The sequence below is a fragment of the Copidosoma floridanum genome, unplaced genomic scaffold (assembly GCF_036245765.1).
Source record: "Copidosoma floridanum isolate Cflo_tuat_1 unplaced genomic scaffold, Cflo_Japanese_pri ptg000026l, whole genome shotgun sequence".
Classification (NCBI taxonomy): domain Eukaryota; kingdom Metazoa; phylum Arthropoda; class Insecta; order Hymenoptera; family Encyrtidae; genus Copidosoma; species Copidosoma floridanum.
Genome location: NW_028321903.1, coordinates 12,708,700 through 12,726,269, shown reverse-complemented (window position 1 = coordinate 12,726,269; position 17,570 = coordinate 12,708,700).

Here is a 17,570-nt window from a genome sequence, read left to right as displayed (position 1 = left end):
AGATCTTATAAACTTTGTTCGAGATTCTCCTAAAAGATTAAATGAGTTCAAAGATATGAAAAACGACGATACCCCTCTTTTGCAACCTTTTTGCCCCACAAGGTATTGAGAATTATTGATTACTTTGTTATTGATTTCTTCCTTGTCTTACAGAAATTTTTATAACTAATACTCTCATAGTTATATCGCTTCTTCATTATAAACTAATAAAAAAATTCTTAATAGTCATTCATATTTTAAATATTTTTTAACAATGCTCAAGTTTTTTTCCAATACGATAGTAATGAAAGTAATAGTAATTTAATTTTTTAACACATTTAAACTTTTTGGTCAAGATGCTCTGATGATTTAGTAATTAACTCGCTTCAAACCAATAACGTTGAATTTAAAAGCTTCGATTCTGGAACGGGTCCTGATATTTTCTTATTTTCTGTATAATTTTTGCAAAAAATAAACTATTCGTTCTGATAGGTTTTTTCTAAAAGTAAAAAATTGTTCTTATTTTGTACGTGCACGGAAACTTTGGGAATACCGAATATTTAAATACTACAATATTAGCATCTAATTTTTACTAATATTTTGAGTTAATTTTATAGAGAAAAATAATTATTTTATATTTTAGGTGGACTGTTCGCATTAAATCGCTGAAATCATTATGTAACAATTATGTTACTACTATTGACTACTTTAAAAATAAGGCAATTGATCCAGAAACCGATTCTTTAATATCGGCGAAAGCTCGTGGTATTTCTAAAATTCTAATTGTATTCGAATTTTATTTTATATTGCTAGTTTTAATTGAAATTTTTGAGCAAGTAGAGACTTTGAATACTGCACTTCAGAAAATGGATCTTTGCGTTAACGAATCATATGCTAGTGTTAATCTTGTAAAAACTAATATACAACAAATGAAAGATGAAGAAAAATTCAATGTCATTTGGACTGAAATCAATAAGAGTGCTCAAAACAACGGTATCAAGGAGCCGGTTTTAAAACGATCGCGAAAAGTACCAAAGCGTATAGATTACGAGTCAACTAGTCAAAGTTTTGTGTTTTCTGATTCAAAAGATTACTATAGAAAAATGTATTTCGAAATTATTGATCACACTACGAATTCTTTAAACAGTAGATTTGACAGCGATACTATGAATTTATTAGTCTCTTTTGAGAACTTTTTGTTGGGTAGTAATGATGATGTTGACAAAATTACTAACTTTTATAATACGGATAATGATCATGAACTCGACGGGAGAAAATTGAAAAATGAGCGAGACTTACTCTTGAATGCAATTAGAAATAGTAAACCAAAAGAAAATTTAAAGATAGGAAAAAAATTTAACAATGAAAAAAAAACATCTAATGATACACAATATAAAAATAAAGATGATGCAACGGACCAAAGTATTAAATTAAAAGACATAATTGAATACATAAGGACCAAACCAGAAGCTCGGAATATATTTGTCGAATGCACTATACTCATACAATTAATACTGACAGTTCCTGCTTCTTCCTGTTCAAACGAGCGATCGTTTTCAACCTTCAGGAGATTGAAAAATTATTTACGATCTAACATGCTTCAACAACGTCTAAATGATTTTAGTATTCTGAGTATACATAGAGATATGTTAGACAATATAGACCTTGACTTGTTGTTAAATAATTTTATTTTAAAATCATAATATTAGAAAAACAACTTTTGCCATTGTAAAGAAAAAATAAAATTTTTAATGCTAATAAACTTTATTTTTATTATTTTCTAGTGTTGATTTAATTGTTTTTAATAATTATTATCATGCCAATTCAATATCTTTCAAAAAATATGTTCTTTACTATAGGTTGCGCAATTTAAGCCTATATATATATACATACACACTTTAATTACAAATATAATTGACACGGGCGTTGAGCCACGCTAATATATATATACAGACGGTTGGGTAAAAGACAGAGCCAACTCAGATACTTGGTGAAAAAGGAGCCAACTCGAAATTTGGGTTGAAAAAGAAGCCAACTCAGGTTCGGATTGAAGAAACAGCCAACTCGGGAGTAATTTTTTTTCATCAAGTTTTGTCATGGTAGCACTGAAATTCACAATATAAGTATACCTATAGAAACGAACAAATATTTTCCATTAATCCAATGGTTCAGAAAAATAATTTATGTTATTGTAATAGAGTGTACTATACTTATTAAAATTTGTGCTGTTTATACGTTATTTTTTTTATCTGTTCTTATGTTTGCCTCTCAAATCTGATTTAATAATACCATGGTCATCCTTTATTTTATTTTAACAAAGCATACAATACAAAAATTTAATTAAATAATGAAAAAAAAAATCTTAGAGATATGTGCCAGAGTGGTGTCATCCCACAAGAATATCACAGTTTTTATGAAAATATTATGAAGTAGCGCGCCGCATTGACATACATTTAGTGTATTAATAGTAGAGAAAAATTAAAGATTACAATAGCTGTTCATGCTACAGTTCACAAAAAAAACATTTGTATAGTTAACACAAGTTTTTTTTATTTAACACGATGTTTGAAAATAAAAAAGTATTTAAAATTTTTTTGAAGAACATTTAAAATGATTTACGTCCATAGTCTGATCATAGAATTATGTCTAATCGCAGCAGACTTGTAAAGTACATAATTTAATAAGTGTAGTACACTCTATTACAATAACATAAATTATTTTTCTGAACCATTGGATTAATGGAAAATATTTGTTCGTTTGTATAGGTATACCTATATTGTGAATTTCAGTGCTACCACGACAAAACTTGATGAAAAAAAAATTACTCCCGAGTTGGCTGCTTCTTCAACCCGAACCTGAGTTGGCTCCTTTTTCAACCCAAATTTCGAGTTGGCTCCTTTTTCACCAAGTATCTGAGTTGGCTCTGTCTTTTACCCAACCGTCGATATATATATATATATATATATATATATATTCAAGGTACTAGGTTATATAATAATAATCTGACCAGGGCTCGGAAAAAATCGTAATGACGCCCCTGCAAAAGGGCCTGAAGGGTGAAGGTCCCGAAAACAGACATTTAAGGTAGTTGTTTTCTAAATCAAAAGTATCTAAAAAGGTACAAAATTTTCAGCAAAACTAATGTAAGCATCGAGAAATATGTGTTAAAAATTTGAGACCGATTTACCACGTCATTATTGAAATATCCTTGTCAAAGAATCACTCTTTTAACATTTAAGCAATGGTGCAAACACTACATAGCCCCATTATTTACAAAGTGCAACTTATTACATATCTTTAAATAATGTTGAAAAACTACTATAAATTTTTAACTACTCATAAATTTTTTTGAAAGTTTTTCACCACATAGTTTGAAAACAATAATAATCAAAAAAGTGCTCTTCGTTTGATTTTAGAAGATAACTAAGTACTATCGAGTATGCGGCAACGTCGTATTGTCACATGAATACAAGTAAGTAGAGGTATATGTTTATGTATGTATATATGTATACGCAAAGGCATTCATATTTTACTCTGATATTTTGAATACGAGATGACATATGAAATCTTTTAAATATATTTTTGCGTAGAAATAGAAGCTCATATAATCATAAAATTTTAGACAAAAGTGATATTTCAACACACTATAAGTCAGTGCACTACTCTACTACCTTACGGTCCTCCGCGAGGCAAGTTTGCAGTTTTAACTTTTACTCTTAAACGATCGACTGGGTGTTTTGAGTCCGCCTCTGCTAGCGTACGGTCCTCCACGAATATGGTTCAACTTTTGCTTCGAACACCTCACGTTGGTTCTTCGTGTGTACGTCTTTAATATTCCGAATAAAAGTAAGTTTGTTTAAGATATTAGCTTTCTTACGTTTCTCCTTCCCAACGTGGATATAACTTCTAGGGTTCCAGGGCATGCACTGTTACTCGTAATGGTAGCCTCTAGACTATTAGAAGAGATGGATGACAAGCAATTTTTCTGCGTAAGCTTGAGGGCATGCACCATTACTCGAGATGGTAGTGATAGCCTCGAAGCTGGTTGCGAATTAAAATACACTTTGTTATCGGCGTAAACTCTAGACCATACACCATACTACTCGTGACTGTAGTGGTAGCCTCTGGATCGCGAAACAAAGAATCCTTTACTTTCTACTAGAGTGTATATATGTATCACCGCTCCAGTTAATAGTGATACGCTCTCGCCACGTCGTGAGTAGTTGAGCATAATTCTTGAGTGTGCAGCGCTAGTCACCACAAAAGACACTCTGAACGGTCAAAACTTGATTTCAATTCCAAATTCAGATTTGCGTATTTGAATTTTCAAATATCGAAAAATAAATATTTTTGCTAGTATGCCTGATTTATTTTGGTTTAATTCAGTGATATGCAAGAAAATTTTTCTTATTCTTAAAATTTAGCAGAGCTGTTAAGAGTGTGATATCGGCTACAGGCACTTCCTAATTTTTACAGTAGATAGCACGCAGCGTTGAGCGTTCTCAGTGTCTGAGATTGTGGAGCGCTTATGCCCCGCCTGGCTCTGGTGTAAGACTCCCCTCTGTCACTTCCTCCTAAGCAACTTTGTGGTGTTTTTTATATGACCTAATCATAAAGACGTCATATAAGCATAGGCAAATGGTATCATGCCTTTTACCGTGGCATCCAGATTTGCAGATAATAGTAAAAAACAACGATGACTCAAATGAGGGGGGTGAAGGTGGAAATGGATAGCTGTCTCGGAGTAAAATTGTCCAATAAATGATTAATAACACAAATAATAAAGTATATGTAGCTAACCGAAGTTGTATATGTACATATGCACCCATTACCCAGACATTTAAACCAAGTTAGACAAGACGTGGTGTTGCTGAGGTAGGATAGATACTCGGCGGCAAATTTAAAAAATCTTGAATACATCAATACCTTCTTTTCCTAACCTTGAATTTCGTCCGTCTTAAACGTGAACACCTTAATTTTAGTATCTGAATCAAGATTTTTAATGAACAAATAAACTACCAGCAGTAAGTTGTATTGTTTTTTTGGAAGCAATAAGTTATTACTCGTACCGTTTTTAAAGTCTTCGTAAAAAAATTAACTTGAAAAAAATTTTATTTTTATGATAAGTAAAAATTATATGTAGATAGTAAATAATAGATGATTCAAAGAGAATTCAAATTTTCTATCTTAACAATTAGATCCTTTTGAGTATCTAGTTAGTTAACGAAACCTATGAAAAAAGTAACTTTTTCGTTGGAAAAAAGTATTGCCACTCAACTGTACCGTTTCTGATAATTAATGAGGCCCACATTTGGCGACATAATTTTGAGAACAAGGAGAAAAATATGAAGACTGACGATTGAAACATAACATTATTTTTCATTGTTTTTAACTGTGTTTCATGAGTCAAAAATGCAATAAAGAAATTTATTAATTTATATAATATAAAAATAGCAGATCGTTTAACTGTACCCTTATATACATGTTTAGTTAAAAAAATTTAGAATTTAACACGTAACCTTCTATAAAAATCACTTAAAATTTTATTTATAAAATCTGTATGAATCTTTCAATTTTGTCTGTATGAAAGATTACTATTAGAAAAACCTGTTTCATTTTTAAATAGATTTATAATTTTTGTTTTTTCTCTTAATAACACAAAAAAAAGGGGTTAAGTACGTGTAAAAGCATGCATGTGAGTATATCCACACGAGAAAAATAATTTCCACTGTTGCTGCATAAATTTGTGCTCCCCCCAACTCCCTGAATTTTGAGCTAAACTTTTACCCTACTATGTGATAAACGTCCTTAAGGACGATCTCCGGGTATAGTAGTTTTCGTAAGAATTTGCTGAAATTGAAATATGTGTGAAATGAAAGTGTTATTTACACGTGAGCAAAATTTCAACAGGTGTTTCCTTACTAAATTGCGAACTATTCAGTTTTAAAAATTTTCGATTTAACAGTGCAGTATATCTACAGCTGTAATCTTGTCGAAAAAAACGCACACTTTCGAGCATAGCTTAACGAATTTTCGCAGTATTTTCCTCAAAAAATTTTATGTAATAAACAAATTCCTAAGGAAAAAAATGAGTACAAGTCTTATAGGCCTTACCATATTAATTATTGAGTAACAATAATTTTAATAACACCTCATCTGGCCTCCACCAAGAGAGAAGCAGACGCCCCAAGCAACTTGACAACACTGCAACATCCTGTTACTTAATGAGTACAGAACAGTCAGACGACGGTCACGAAAAAAAGCCCAACTCAAATTTGACTAAGTAAACTGTCATAGTTTGATAAGCTTGAGCGTTTTTAATTGCTTCTTTTTTCTTCACAAATCTACCGTTTTTTAAATTTCTTACTTTACTCGGCATTTCTGTTGTCGTATACACAACCTGATTGTAAATGTAAACACAAGCAGAAAGTTTCTATACTCACCTCGCGGCACCTAACCCTAATGGCCAGAGTATATATATATAGTATAGTAAGATCGGTGGCGATATGTTGCAGTGTCGCCAAGTTTCTTATGTGTCTGCGCATCGTCTGCTCATGCAACGAAAAAGAGATTTTCAACTTACATCAATTTTGATTGAGAACCACTGGTCCCGGAGATCATCCTTAAGTCAAAAAATCACCTCTATCACAAAGAAAGAATCGTGAAAGAAAAAAACGCAATAAAAATCAATCATCTTACTAATATATAAAGCAAAGTCGCTAAAACCGTTGTAATCGCTAACCGCGAAAACTACTAAGCCGATTTTACTGAAATTTTGCACACCGATTCTTGACACCATGAAAAATGATCAAATTAATTGTTAGTGTGAAACAAAATATGTTAAAGTATATTTGATAGAATTCAGAAGACTACGGCATTTTTCGATAATACTCGGGAATGCATGTTCTACGCTGGGGAATGATTACTGGGCTGTTTTTAAGGAAATATGAAGAACAAGCTGCTAATTTCAAATAAAAGTAGTAAAGTTTTTATAAAAAGAGAGATGTGCCTTTAAATTTTTTTTTGGTGCGCTTTATTATTCTTTCTAGTGGTACCCTTTTTTAAATGAGCTGTCTACTCTGTATGTGTCGATAGATATTTCTAAAACCTCGTTCTAAACTCTTATAAATATATCTGCCCCCTGCGTGCTCTGCGCACCAACCCCCGTAATTCCAAATATATAGATTTACGAAATATGGAAAAAACACAAATTATATTAATTGTTACTTAAAATTGATACATGTAATAAATGTATATTAATCATAATTAATAACATGAATTTTTAACAATCATTTCTTATCTTTCCTGACTAATGCCTACTTTTTATATATTTCAAACAACAATGTATTGAAAGATTTCAAATATTGTCAAAAATTAAAAAATCACGATATTGTCAGAATTACAAATTGATTTTGTTTTAACAGTATCATTAGTTGATTGATTTTTCTCTTTCAATTTTTTATAAATAAAATTTTGGCCCATTTGTACTTTTTTTTTGTTTACTTTTACTTCGTTAAATTTGTTTTAAAAGTTACAAAATGTCTAAACAAAAATGTGACAGTGAATTAGACTCCCAAATTGCAACGAAAAAAAGAATTCTTCCTTTTACATCTACGGAGAACTTTCTTACAATGGCTTGGACAGGTATTGCTTCTATTCTGCTTCCAAAGGGAATGACAACTCACAGAACTTTCAGACTTCCTTTAGACTTAAGCACTATAGAAAGTGCGTTCTTCCAGTTTGAGCCAAATAAACAAAAATTACGTAATGTAGAAGTAATTATTTGGGACGAAGCTTCTATGATACCAAAAAAAGCGTAAGAAATCATTGATAGGACTTTAAAAGATTTATCTAGTAGTAGTAAACCTTTTGGAAATAAAATAATAATATTAGGTGGAGACTTTCGTCAAATTCTCCGAGTAGTTAAAAAATCGGAAGCAAAATTACTATTGTTCAAGAACCGTAAAATTTTCCAATTTTTGCCTTTGTTTAATATTTTTTATTTAAAAAATAATATACGTTCGATTGATAAAAAATTTTCTTCATTGCTACTGGATATAGGAGAAGGTAAAATTAAAACTTTTAGAATTCCTCAGACATGGAAAACAAATGATGTATGTTCTAAAATTTTTAATGATGATGATGATTCTTTTATAAGTATAGCTATATTAACATCTCACAATGAATACACACATTTTTTTAACAAAAAAATTTTAAATAATATGGTAGGAACATTAGTAACGTATTATAGTATTGATAAAGCAACTCACGAAGGAGTAGATAATTTAGACGATAATATTTATATTAATTTCCCTACAGAATATTTAAATAGTATTAAAGAAAGTCTTCCTCCACACGAATTGAATTTGAAAGTTAACGCTATTGTTATGTTAATACGAAACTTAAATATATCTGAAGAACTTTGCAATGGTATAAGATTACGAATTACAAAATTATTCAAATACAACATGGAAGCTGAAATAATCACAGGTGAAAAAAAGGAAATAAAGTCTTTATTCCAAGAATAACACTAAATACAAACAATTCTTCTTCGCTATCTTTTATATTGTACAGAAAACAATTTTTATTTACCTCAGCTTTTTCTATGACTATCAATAAATCTCAAGGTCAAAGTTTTGATGCCTTAGGATTATACCTTAGAAAACCATTATTTTTTCATGGGCAATTATATGTTGCATTGTCTAGATGTAGAAACCCAAAAAAGAATTTTTATCCAACTTGAATCAGAAAACAAATTTGAAATTGAAAATATTGTTCGGAATGAAATTTTAGAGTAACAAAAAAACTATTCTATAGTTCATTACTATTTTTATACTTTCTTGCAAATTTTTTCTTTCATCAAAAAAGCAAATTTCGGTATCGTCTAGTACCCATATTTATGAAATCATAAACAATCTGTTTTATGTAATATGTTTTCAGATACATCATCATAAATGCAAAATTTTATCAGTGTGACAAATGTAACTTAAAATTTTTAAATCAAGAGTGTCTGTCATCGCACGAAAAAGTTCACAAAAAAAAATTTTTTGTATGTGATCTATGTAGCATTACACTATTAGAGAAGAAAAACTATTTGCATCACATAAGGGAATGCCAAAACATTGAGAAAAACTTTAAGTGTATTAAATGCGGGAAATGTTTCAAAAGAAATAATTACTTACAGAGACATTTGAAAAGTCATGAAAGAAACGTTCAAAAAAATCTTTGTGAAAATTGTGGGAAAGATTATGTAATATAATAGGCTGTTATTTTTAGGCTTTAATATATTAGGCTTTGCACATTTATTCAAATTATATATGGGGAAGCTGGGGGGAGTATGGGGGAAGCGGGAGGGGCGAGCGGTGGGAGCTAGCAAAAAAGTAGGATTACTCGAAAAATGCAAGAAAATGAAAGAAAAACTACCTTATTTGGGGGGGGGGGGAACTGGGAGGGAGAAAAACCTCGCTCTAACTCTTACGACCATATTATATATATATATATATATATATATATATATATATATATATATATATATATATATATATATATATCACTTGGCATATGTTCTCGGAGGTGAGAGATGGAACGTTGAGAGACTCGCGAACGAGAATTCTTCGCACGGACGGTCTTTCCTACCCGTGTACTACTTGTTAGTTTTTTACGGGCACGTTCTGCCACCTAAGTGTATAGAGAAATAGTGATCAAAGCCCCAACTAATAATAGTTCATCCCACCTCACATTGCCCAATTAACTAGATCATAACCTTTGTCCCATTTTCTTCAACTAAACGCTATATATCTTTTTTCAAACTCTTTCTCTATACTAGCTTCATCCCATCATCCCCAACTTGTTACACACTTGCTTAAGAAAAAATCCTAGCAGAAAAAACTCTGAAAAATTACTGATTTCCGAGTTCAATTACCTAGAATTCAAACCTGTACTCCGATAAAGTAGCCGTGCTCTAACTAACCAAGCTGGTCCTTTTTATAATTCATATAATAGTTTTAATTAAGACGTATAAATGTTTCATAAGCATTATGTAAATATTACGTTATGTATTTCTTTAAACAGTTATAATGTTAATTTATGTGTCTTACATATGGCATGGAAAAGTAACATGGTAAATTACTTATTCCTTTGAATGAAATATATACTTTAACTAGGGGGCTAAAGAGAGACTTCAATATGCTAGCTATAATTTTTCCGTACCATAAAGTCCATGCACAAAATAAAGGTTTTTCTAACACATTTGTTACGTAGAAAACTATTTTACTGATTAAAAATGTCTCAGAGTGGTACAATGAGTTTAAAACGCAATTACTTAGGCAAAAACCATAACTTGCAAATTTTTGTTTGGAATAAGTTTTTTCGAATGATTCAGCCCATTTTAGAAATAAAAGGTCTTTTTTAATTTTTCGTGAGATCATATTTAAAAAAGTTACAAATTGTCTAAGACAGAAAATTTAGGCTTTTACCAACTTTACTTGTTCATAACTTTTAATTGAATTAATTGTTGTTAAAATTTTTAAAATGTTCCTTTTTTCCGACACGTATTTTATCGATTAGGCCGTTGCAATTTTTTTTTGTCTACGTTCCACATTTAGTAATATAAAACCAGAAGTAGCCTTTTTGGTAGTGCGCTGGCTTTTGATACGTATGCCTATAGAGACAAGTATAATTTCATGTACACCGTAGGTTTATACATGAGTCAAAGTTTTTAAACATACAAGTAGTGTAGATGTACAAATAGATTAGTTATAACTACATTACAGGGCCACAACTTGTTTTAACACGCAATTATTTCTACAAATACAAAATTCAGGAAGTACTAATATAAATATACTACAGTAAGAATTAACATAAAATTATCTTTATACTTCCGTATGAATCACTAAGAAGATCACGAAATAAGTTTGACGTATTTAATATTAAGAAGTAAATAGTGTACGTGGGCAACACGGCAGACTTTTTCAAACTCGCCTAGGGTACACAATGGCAATATTTGATGCATTATGCATACACTAGTTAAGGAGACTATGGCGTGAGATGACGTATCAAACAAAGGGGGCCACGTAAGAGATGTATTAATATTTTTTTCCGCCCTCGGGTGGTTTTTGGAGGCTGGTACTTCCTCGGGTGAAAAAGCAGTTTTCCGGAACTCGTTCGAAAAGTCTCCTTTACAAACCTCGTTACGTCCCTCGCCTTCGGCTCGGGCCGCAAACCTCTCGGTTCGCAAACAGAGACTTTTCGAACTCGTAGGAAAACTACTATTTTGCAATAGTGTGCGGAAAATAGTTAATTTCCGCACTATTTTTAGTGTTGAAAATCGATTTTCCCGCGTAGTGTGCGGTAAAAATTTTCGTGCTACGCATTCATGTGCTCAACTGGCACTCGTTCTTGTCAACTCCAGGAGCCAATCACGACTCGTGCGGGAAATCGTCTTTTCCGCATTTGTTACGTAAATAACTATTTCAAAATTACATCAATTTTTTACTAGATTATAAAATAGGCTTTTACAAAAGAAAAAAGTGTAATTCAGTGATTTAGTACAAAGTGATTGCGTCGAGTTGATTTTGTTACTTGTTGGAAAGCTGAAGTCAAAGAAAATCATGAATAAATCTGGGTTTAAAACACTACGTTTCTGTAAACATAAGCATCAAAACAATCACTGTTAGTTACCGACCTGTCGTTATCGAGGCTGCTGCAGATTCAAATGTTAACGAAAACGTAACCTGACTACTTAGTAATGATTTATTTGTTTTCTGTTAACATAATAACCATACAACCAAACCACAAACTTTATATTATTATATTATATTCAAGCAATAAAAAAACATTGTGAAACAAAGCCAACTTTTAAGTTTTTACTTATTAATATACATTTTGATTCGAAATGTTTCACCAACGCCCAAGCGAGAAATCAATTAATAATAAAAAAACAATTCTTTTATTTCTTCAAAAGGCTGTGGTTCTCTCTCCTTGTGATTGTTAAGTTGTTTGTAATGTGATCATTCCAATCTTCTCCTTATTTAAGTATATTCCGTATTTTGTAGAGGCCCTGTCCAAATTTAATGAAATTTGATCATTATTTTTTAAAAAAAGATGCATTTCAGACTATGCACACTGAAACACTTGTCTATTATCACGAAATGTGACTTTTCTCTCTCAATTCTCAATAGTTTGTTAACAGCTAGAAAATTAATTATTAAGAATTATTTTTTTAAATAGGGAAGTCAATAAAGTAGAAATTCAAGATGATAATAATATACTGAATACCTTTAAAGTAACGTACTTTTGAACGGTGAAACATTTTAGATGATATCAGTTGTAATATAAAATTTACTTTAGGATAGATTACAAGTATATCCAATGTCTCCACAGAACAATTATAATGTATGTATCATTGGTAAATAGAAAGCTTCAGTGACTCCGCTAAATATTAAGAAATAGCGTTTAAAAATATTGTTAAAGTGTAATTTGCATTGCACATTAAATTTAGACATTACGTAAATATTTAGAACATTAGTCATTAAGAAAAACATCACTTAAATTTTTTTCAACTCCCTACAGTAGGGTATTTGAAATAGAAGGATAATCAATTGTATCCATTACATCTCAATTATTATTTATGCATAATTTTAAGGTTTACCATAGAAATAAGGGAGAATTAAATAACACACTACATTAATTTATTTTAAATAAAACTAGTATTTTAATTTCTAACCATACATTCATAATAATGAAATCGAAAAGACACCAAAAACGTTACACAACTTGAAAATTTTTATTATTCTGAGGAAGTTATCATAATTAGTACTGACAATCTTGAGTATCATCTCAGTCAAAAATTTATAGCTATAATTATACCTATAAATTATAGCTATAATTATAGCTATAACTACCTATAAAACAGCTATAACAATTTATAAAATTCAGCTATAAATATAGCTATAAATGACAGCTGTAATCTTTTCACAAATTTTAAATAAAAGTTATTTTAAAATCAGATTTTTTTAACATATATCGCTCAGTATATACGGTATTATCCATGTGATAACAGTAAAACTGTGGGCCTAAGGTATTTTTAAGCAATTTTTAAAAATCTTGAAATTGTGAATGATTTCTTGTTTTTTTTTCTACTTATTCAAAAATACTTCAGGCTCCCAGTTTTACTGTGATCATACGGATGATACCATCTGTACTGATCGATATATGTTAAAAAAATCTGATTTTAAACTAATTTTTATTCATTATTTGTAAAAAATTTACAGCTGTAGTTAATAGCTATATTTATAGCTGAATTTTATACATTATTATAGCTGTTTTATAGGTAGTTATAGCTATAATTATAGCTATAAATTATAGGCATTTTAAGGTGGTTCTTCACCTAACCCATTTACTTAAACTTACAGGAAAATTTGGAGGGATTGTTATTAAAGTTATAAGGCATCTTTTTTTAAAATTTCAAGTCCCTTTATCAGGCAAATTTTTGAAAACTAGTCAGTCAAAAAATGCACTTTTAACATGTATTCTTATGTAGGTTACTTTTCCATACTACGATATCATGTAATATCTCGTAAAGTAGACTTAAGATCGTAATAGAAAAAGTTTGTAGTGAAAGAAGAACTATTAAGCTTTCTAATAATATAACAAAAGTTTGGGCTAATCAGGGAAATAGTATACGATATTTAATCGTAAACGAAATGTCTGCCGTGTAAACTGCGGCAACGTCTGCTTAAGTAGGAGCGTACATGCCATTTTCAGAACCTTGCGTCGAAAAAAAATTTTTTTATAACTCTTACTCTGACTTTATTAGCTTGTTTATTTGTATGTAAATGCAATGATATTATAGTCAAGTGCCAGTACAACATATTTTATGTTGCAAATAATACGCTAATCGAAAATTAGAAAACCACAGGGTCCCGTGTCGCTTTGATACGGCACCATTGTGAAGAACCACCTTAATAGCTATAAATTTTGGACTGAGATATTTTATTTGCTCTTGATGCTTTTTAACTTCGTCAGCTACTTGCTTACATCGAAGAATTTTCCTGAAACGTAACTAAAAAATCGTAGTAAACAAGACTAAACGAATGCATTTCAGGTCTTAATAGTATGTTTAACGGAGAAGTAATTAATAAATTTTAAAATAATAATTGAATCTAGAGGTAAAATGTTTTATCATTCCATTATAAATCTCACAGCGAGTAAGCACATTCTCAGTTTTTAATATAACTTAGTCTTGTACATAACAACATAAATTTAAGATACCAGTTGTTGCATCTTGACTAAATTATCTTCTACATTATCTTAAATAAATTTATATTAGTTTAACATATTATTATAGAACGTGTTGTTTTTTGTCCCGGAATTCACCATTTCAAATTGAAATGAAACTCGCACGTAATTTACCACTGCATCATTAATTATTAACGGTAACCATGTGAACATTTTTCTACGTAATTTTACAGTAATTTATGTAATTCTAGTGAACAAATGAACGTCAAAATTATTTTTGTTACATACGATAATTTTATGTTAGTAAAAAAAATTTCAATCAGTTTGAAATATTATACTCAAGTAATGTTTTAGAAAAAGTTTTATAAATAAGGACAAAATTATAAAACAATAGGTATAATATTTGATATTTGTGTACATTATGATCTTATAATCTTTTAATAAAATAAGGTAACTTAACAATGGAGAACTATATTTAAAATGTAAAGTAATGGCAAATTCATAGCACACCAGTGAAAACCAAAGTTTTTTTCTTCCTCTCCTAGCTGAAAGTACGTACCTCCTGGTTGGTCTGCTTGGCAAGAAAGAGTCTCTTTTGTTTACAGTTGAGACAGGACTTTTTTCGTTTCGAGCCGAGGCCAATTAACCTAAGTTTAGTGTCGCAGCAGTATTTTAAAGTTGCGTGTTTACGAATTACAAGATAGTTGAGGATATCGTACAGTGACAAAATTAAAAAAAGTAACAAAAAAATTCAACGGCGATCCTCTGTAATTAATAAATAAGAAATCGTTATTTATGTTAAATAATAAAAAAATTAAAACTTGTTTTCGTAGTTTCATAAAATGTAAATGGTTATATTTTATTTTCTTTGTGATTTTGTGTCTATAACTATGACTTCATTTTTCATTTTGTTAACTTGTGCATGTGCTTTTTGACGCCCGCCACCGACCTGCAAGGCCTCGCCTTCGGCTCGGTCGTTGCCGAGTCGGTGGGCGTCAACACACACATGCACGGTAGCACAGCAGCAAGCCTAATCGAGCAACGAGCTGTCAGCTCGTAAGCTCACACTGGTTACGCATACATCCTTAATACCTATACATATCAGCGTATGCTGTAACAGGTATTATTAATTAAAAACTTACTTTTGGCTAGGGGAGGGAGAAAAGTACTATACGATTCTCGGCCGGACAGTTTGAGTCGATGGCATGCGACTTATGACGGCCATAAACTCCAACTTCCTGGCCTAGTGCCGTAATCTACTATATCATGTCAGCTTACAATTCAGAAAAAAAAATTTTAAAAGCAAGTATCATGAGATTTAAGGTCACATGAGGCATTTTCACCTTACGTAATTGTATTCTTAATGTCCCAACAATTGTAATTTCCTTTTTTTCTAAGTATTTAATAAAACTTTTAACTTACGTATGTACAACGACAATCACTGTGTTTATTGAATCATATAGATGTCTACATACATGAAAGTAACGTTATGATCTTCAACATCAGTCAGGATACAAACTATTTTCGAATTTGTTTTAATTTACATCAGATCTTACAAAACCTTTACTCAATCTAATAAAATAACTGTTAAAATGTAATTATATTTTAGCCTATATATATATATATATATATATATATATATATATATATATATAATAAATTTATAAATATTAATTAAATAATTAAAATATAAAAAATAATAATGTATAAAATTTAAGATTTTTATACATTATAAAATTTTTATATTAATATTTTTTTTTTAAACAAATAGATATTTAATTATTATTATATTAAATTTTTAAATAAATAATTTTTAATTATATATGTGTTCTCAATAAATAAATATTTTAAAAGTAATAAATTTATATGTATATATACTATTTAACGTAAAAACATGAACTCAGATTTACAAAAAAAAACTAATAGTAATTTAACTAAAGTAGTTAAAATTTATAAAATTTCATTTTAACAATTAAATTAATAATATTTAATAAATTTATGAAAATAAAAATATTATTTAAATTAAATTTATAATTTATATTTATTTTTTAAAAAAAATAATATTTATTGTGATATTATATAATTATTTTTTAATTTATGGATAAATTTATTAAATAAATAAATAACAAATTAGAAAATATTTTTAATATGATATATTTATCAATATACTTTTATAAAATATTCTAACGTAAGTACCGTTGGGGCAGGATTCTAACTAAAAAATATTAATAAACCAAGAAATTTTGAAGAGTAAACTGCAAGATGTTGATAATTCCTCTCACAAGGTATGTAATCAATGTATCCGTATGAAGTATTCTAAGGTGGTTCCGTTGAGGCAGGATTCTATCTAGAAAATATTATTAAACCAAGAAATTTTGAAAGGTATACTGCAAAATATTGATAATTCCTCTTACAAGGTATGTAATCAATGTATCCGTATAAAGTATTCTGAGGTAGGTACCGTTGGGGCAGGATTCTATCTAAAAAATATTATTAAAACAAAAAATTTTAAAGGGTATACTGCAAAATATTGATAATTTCTATTACAAGGTACGTAATCAATGTATCCGTATAAAGTATTCTAAGGTAGGTACCATTGGGGCAGGATTCTATCTGAAAAATATTATTAAATTAAGAAATTTTGAAGAGTATACTGCAGAATATTGATAATTTCTATTACAAGGTACGTAATCAATGTATCCGTATAAAGTATTCTAAGGTAGGTACCATTGGGGCAGGATTCTATCTAAAAAATATTATTAAACCAAGAAATTTTGAAGGGTATACTGCAGAATATTGATAATTCCTCTTGCAAGGTATGTAATTAATGTATCCGTATAAAGTATTCTAAGGTAGGTGCCGTTGGGGCAGGATTCTATCTAAAAAATATTATTAAACCAAGAAATTTTAAAGGGTATACTGCAAAATATTGATACTTCTTTTACAAGGTATGTAATCAATGTATCCGTATAAAGTATTTTAAGGTAGGTTCCGTTGGGTCGGGATTCTATCTAAAAAATATCATTAAACCAAGAAATTTTGAAGGGTACACTGCAAAATATTAATAATTCCTCTCACAAGGTATGTAATCAATGTATCGGTATAAAGTATTCTAAGGAAGGTACCGTTGGGGCAGGATTCTATCTAAAAAATATTATCAAACCAAGAAATTTTAAAGGGTATACTGCAAAATATTGATAATTTCTCTCACAAGGTATGTAATCAATGTATCCGTATAGAGTATTCTAAGGTAGGTACCGTTGGGGCAGGATTTTATCTAAAAAATATTATTAAACCAAAAAATTTTGAAGGGTATACTGCAAAATATTGATAATTTCTATTACAAGGTACGT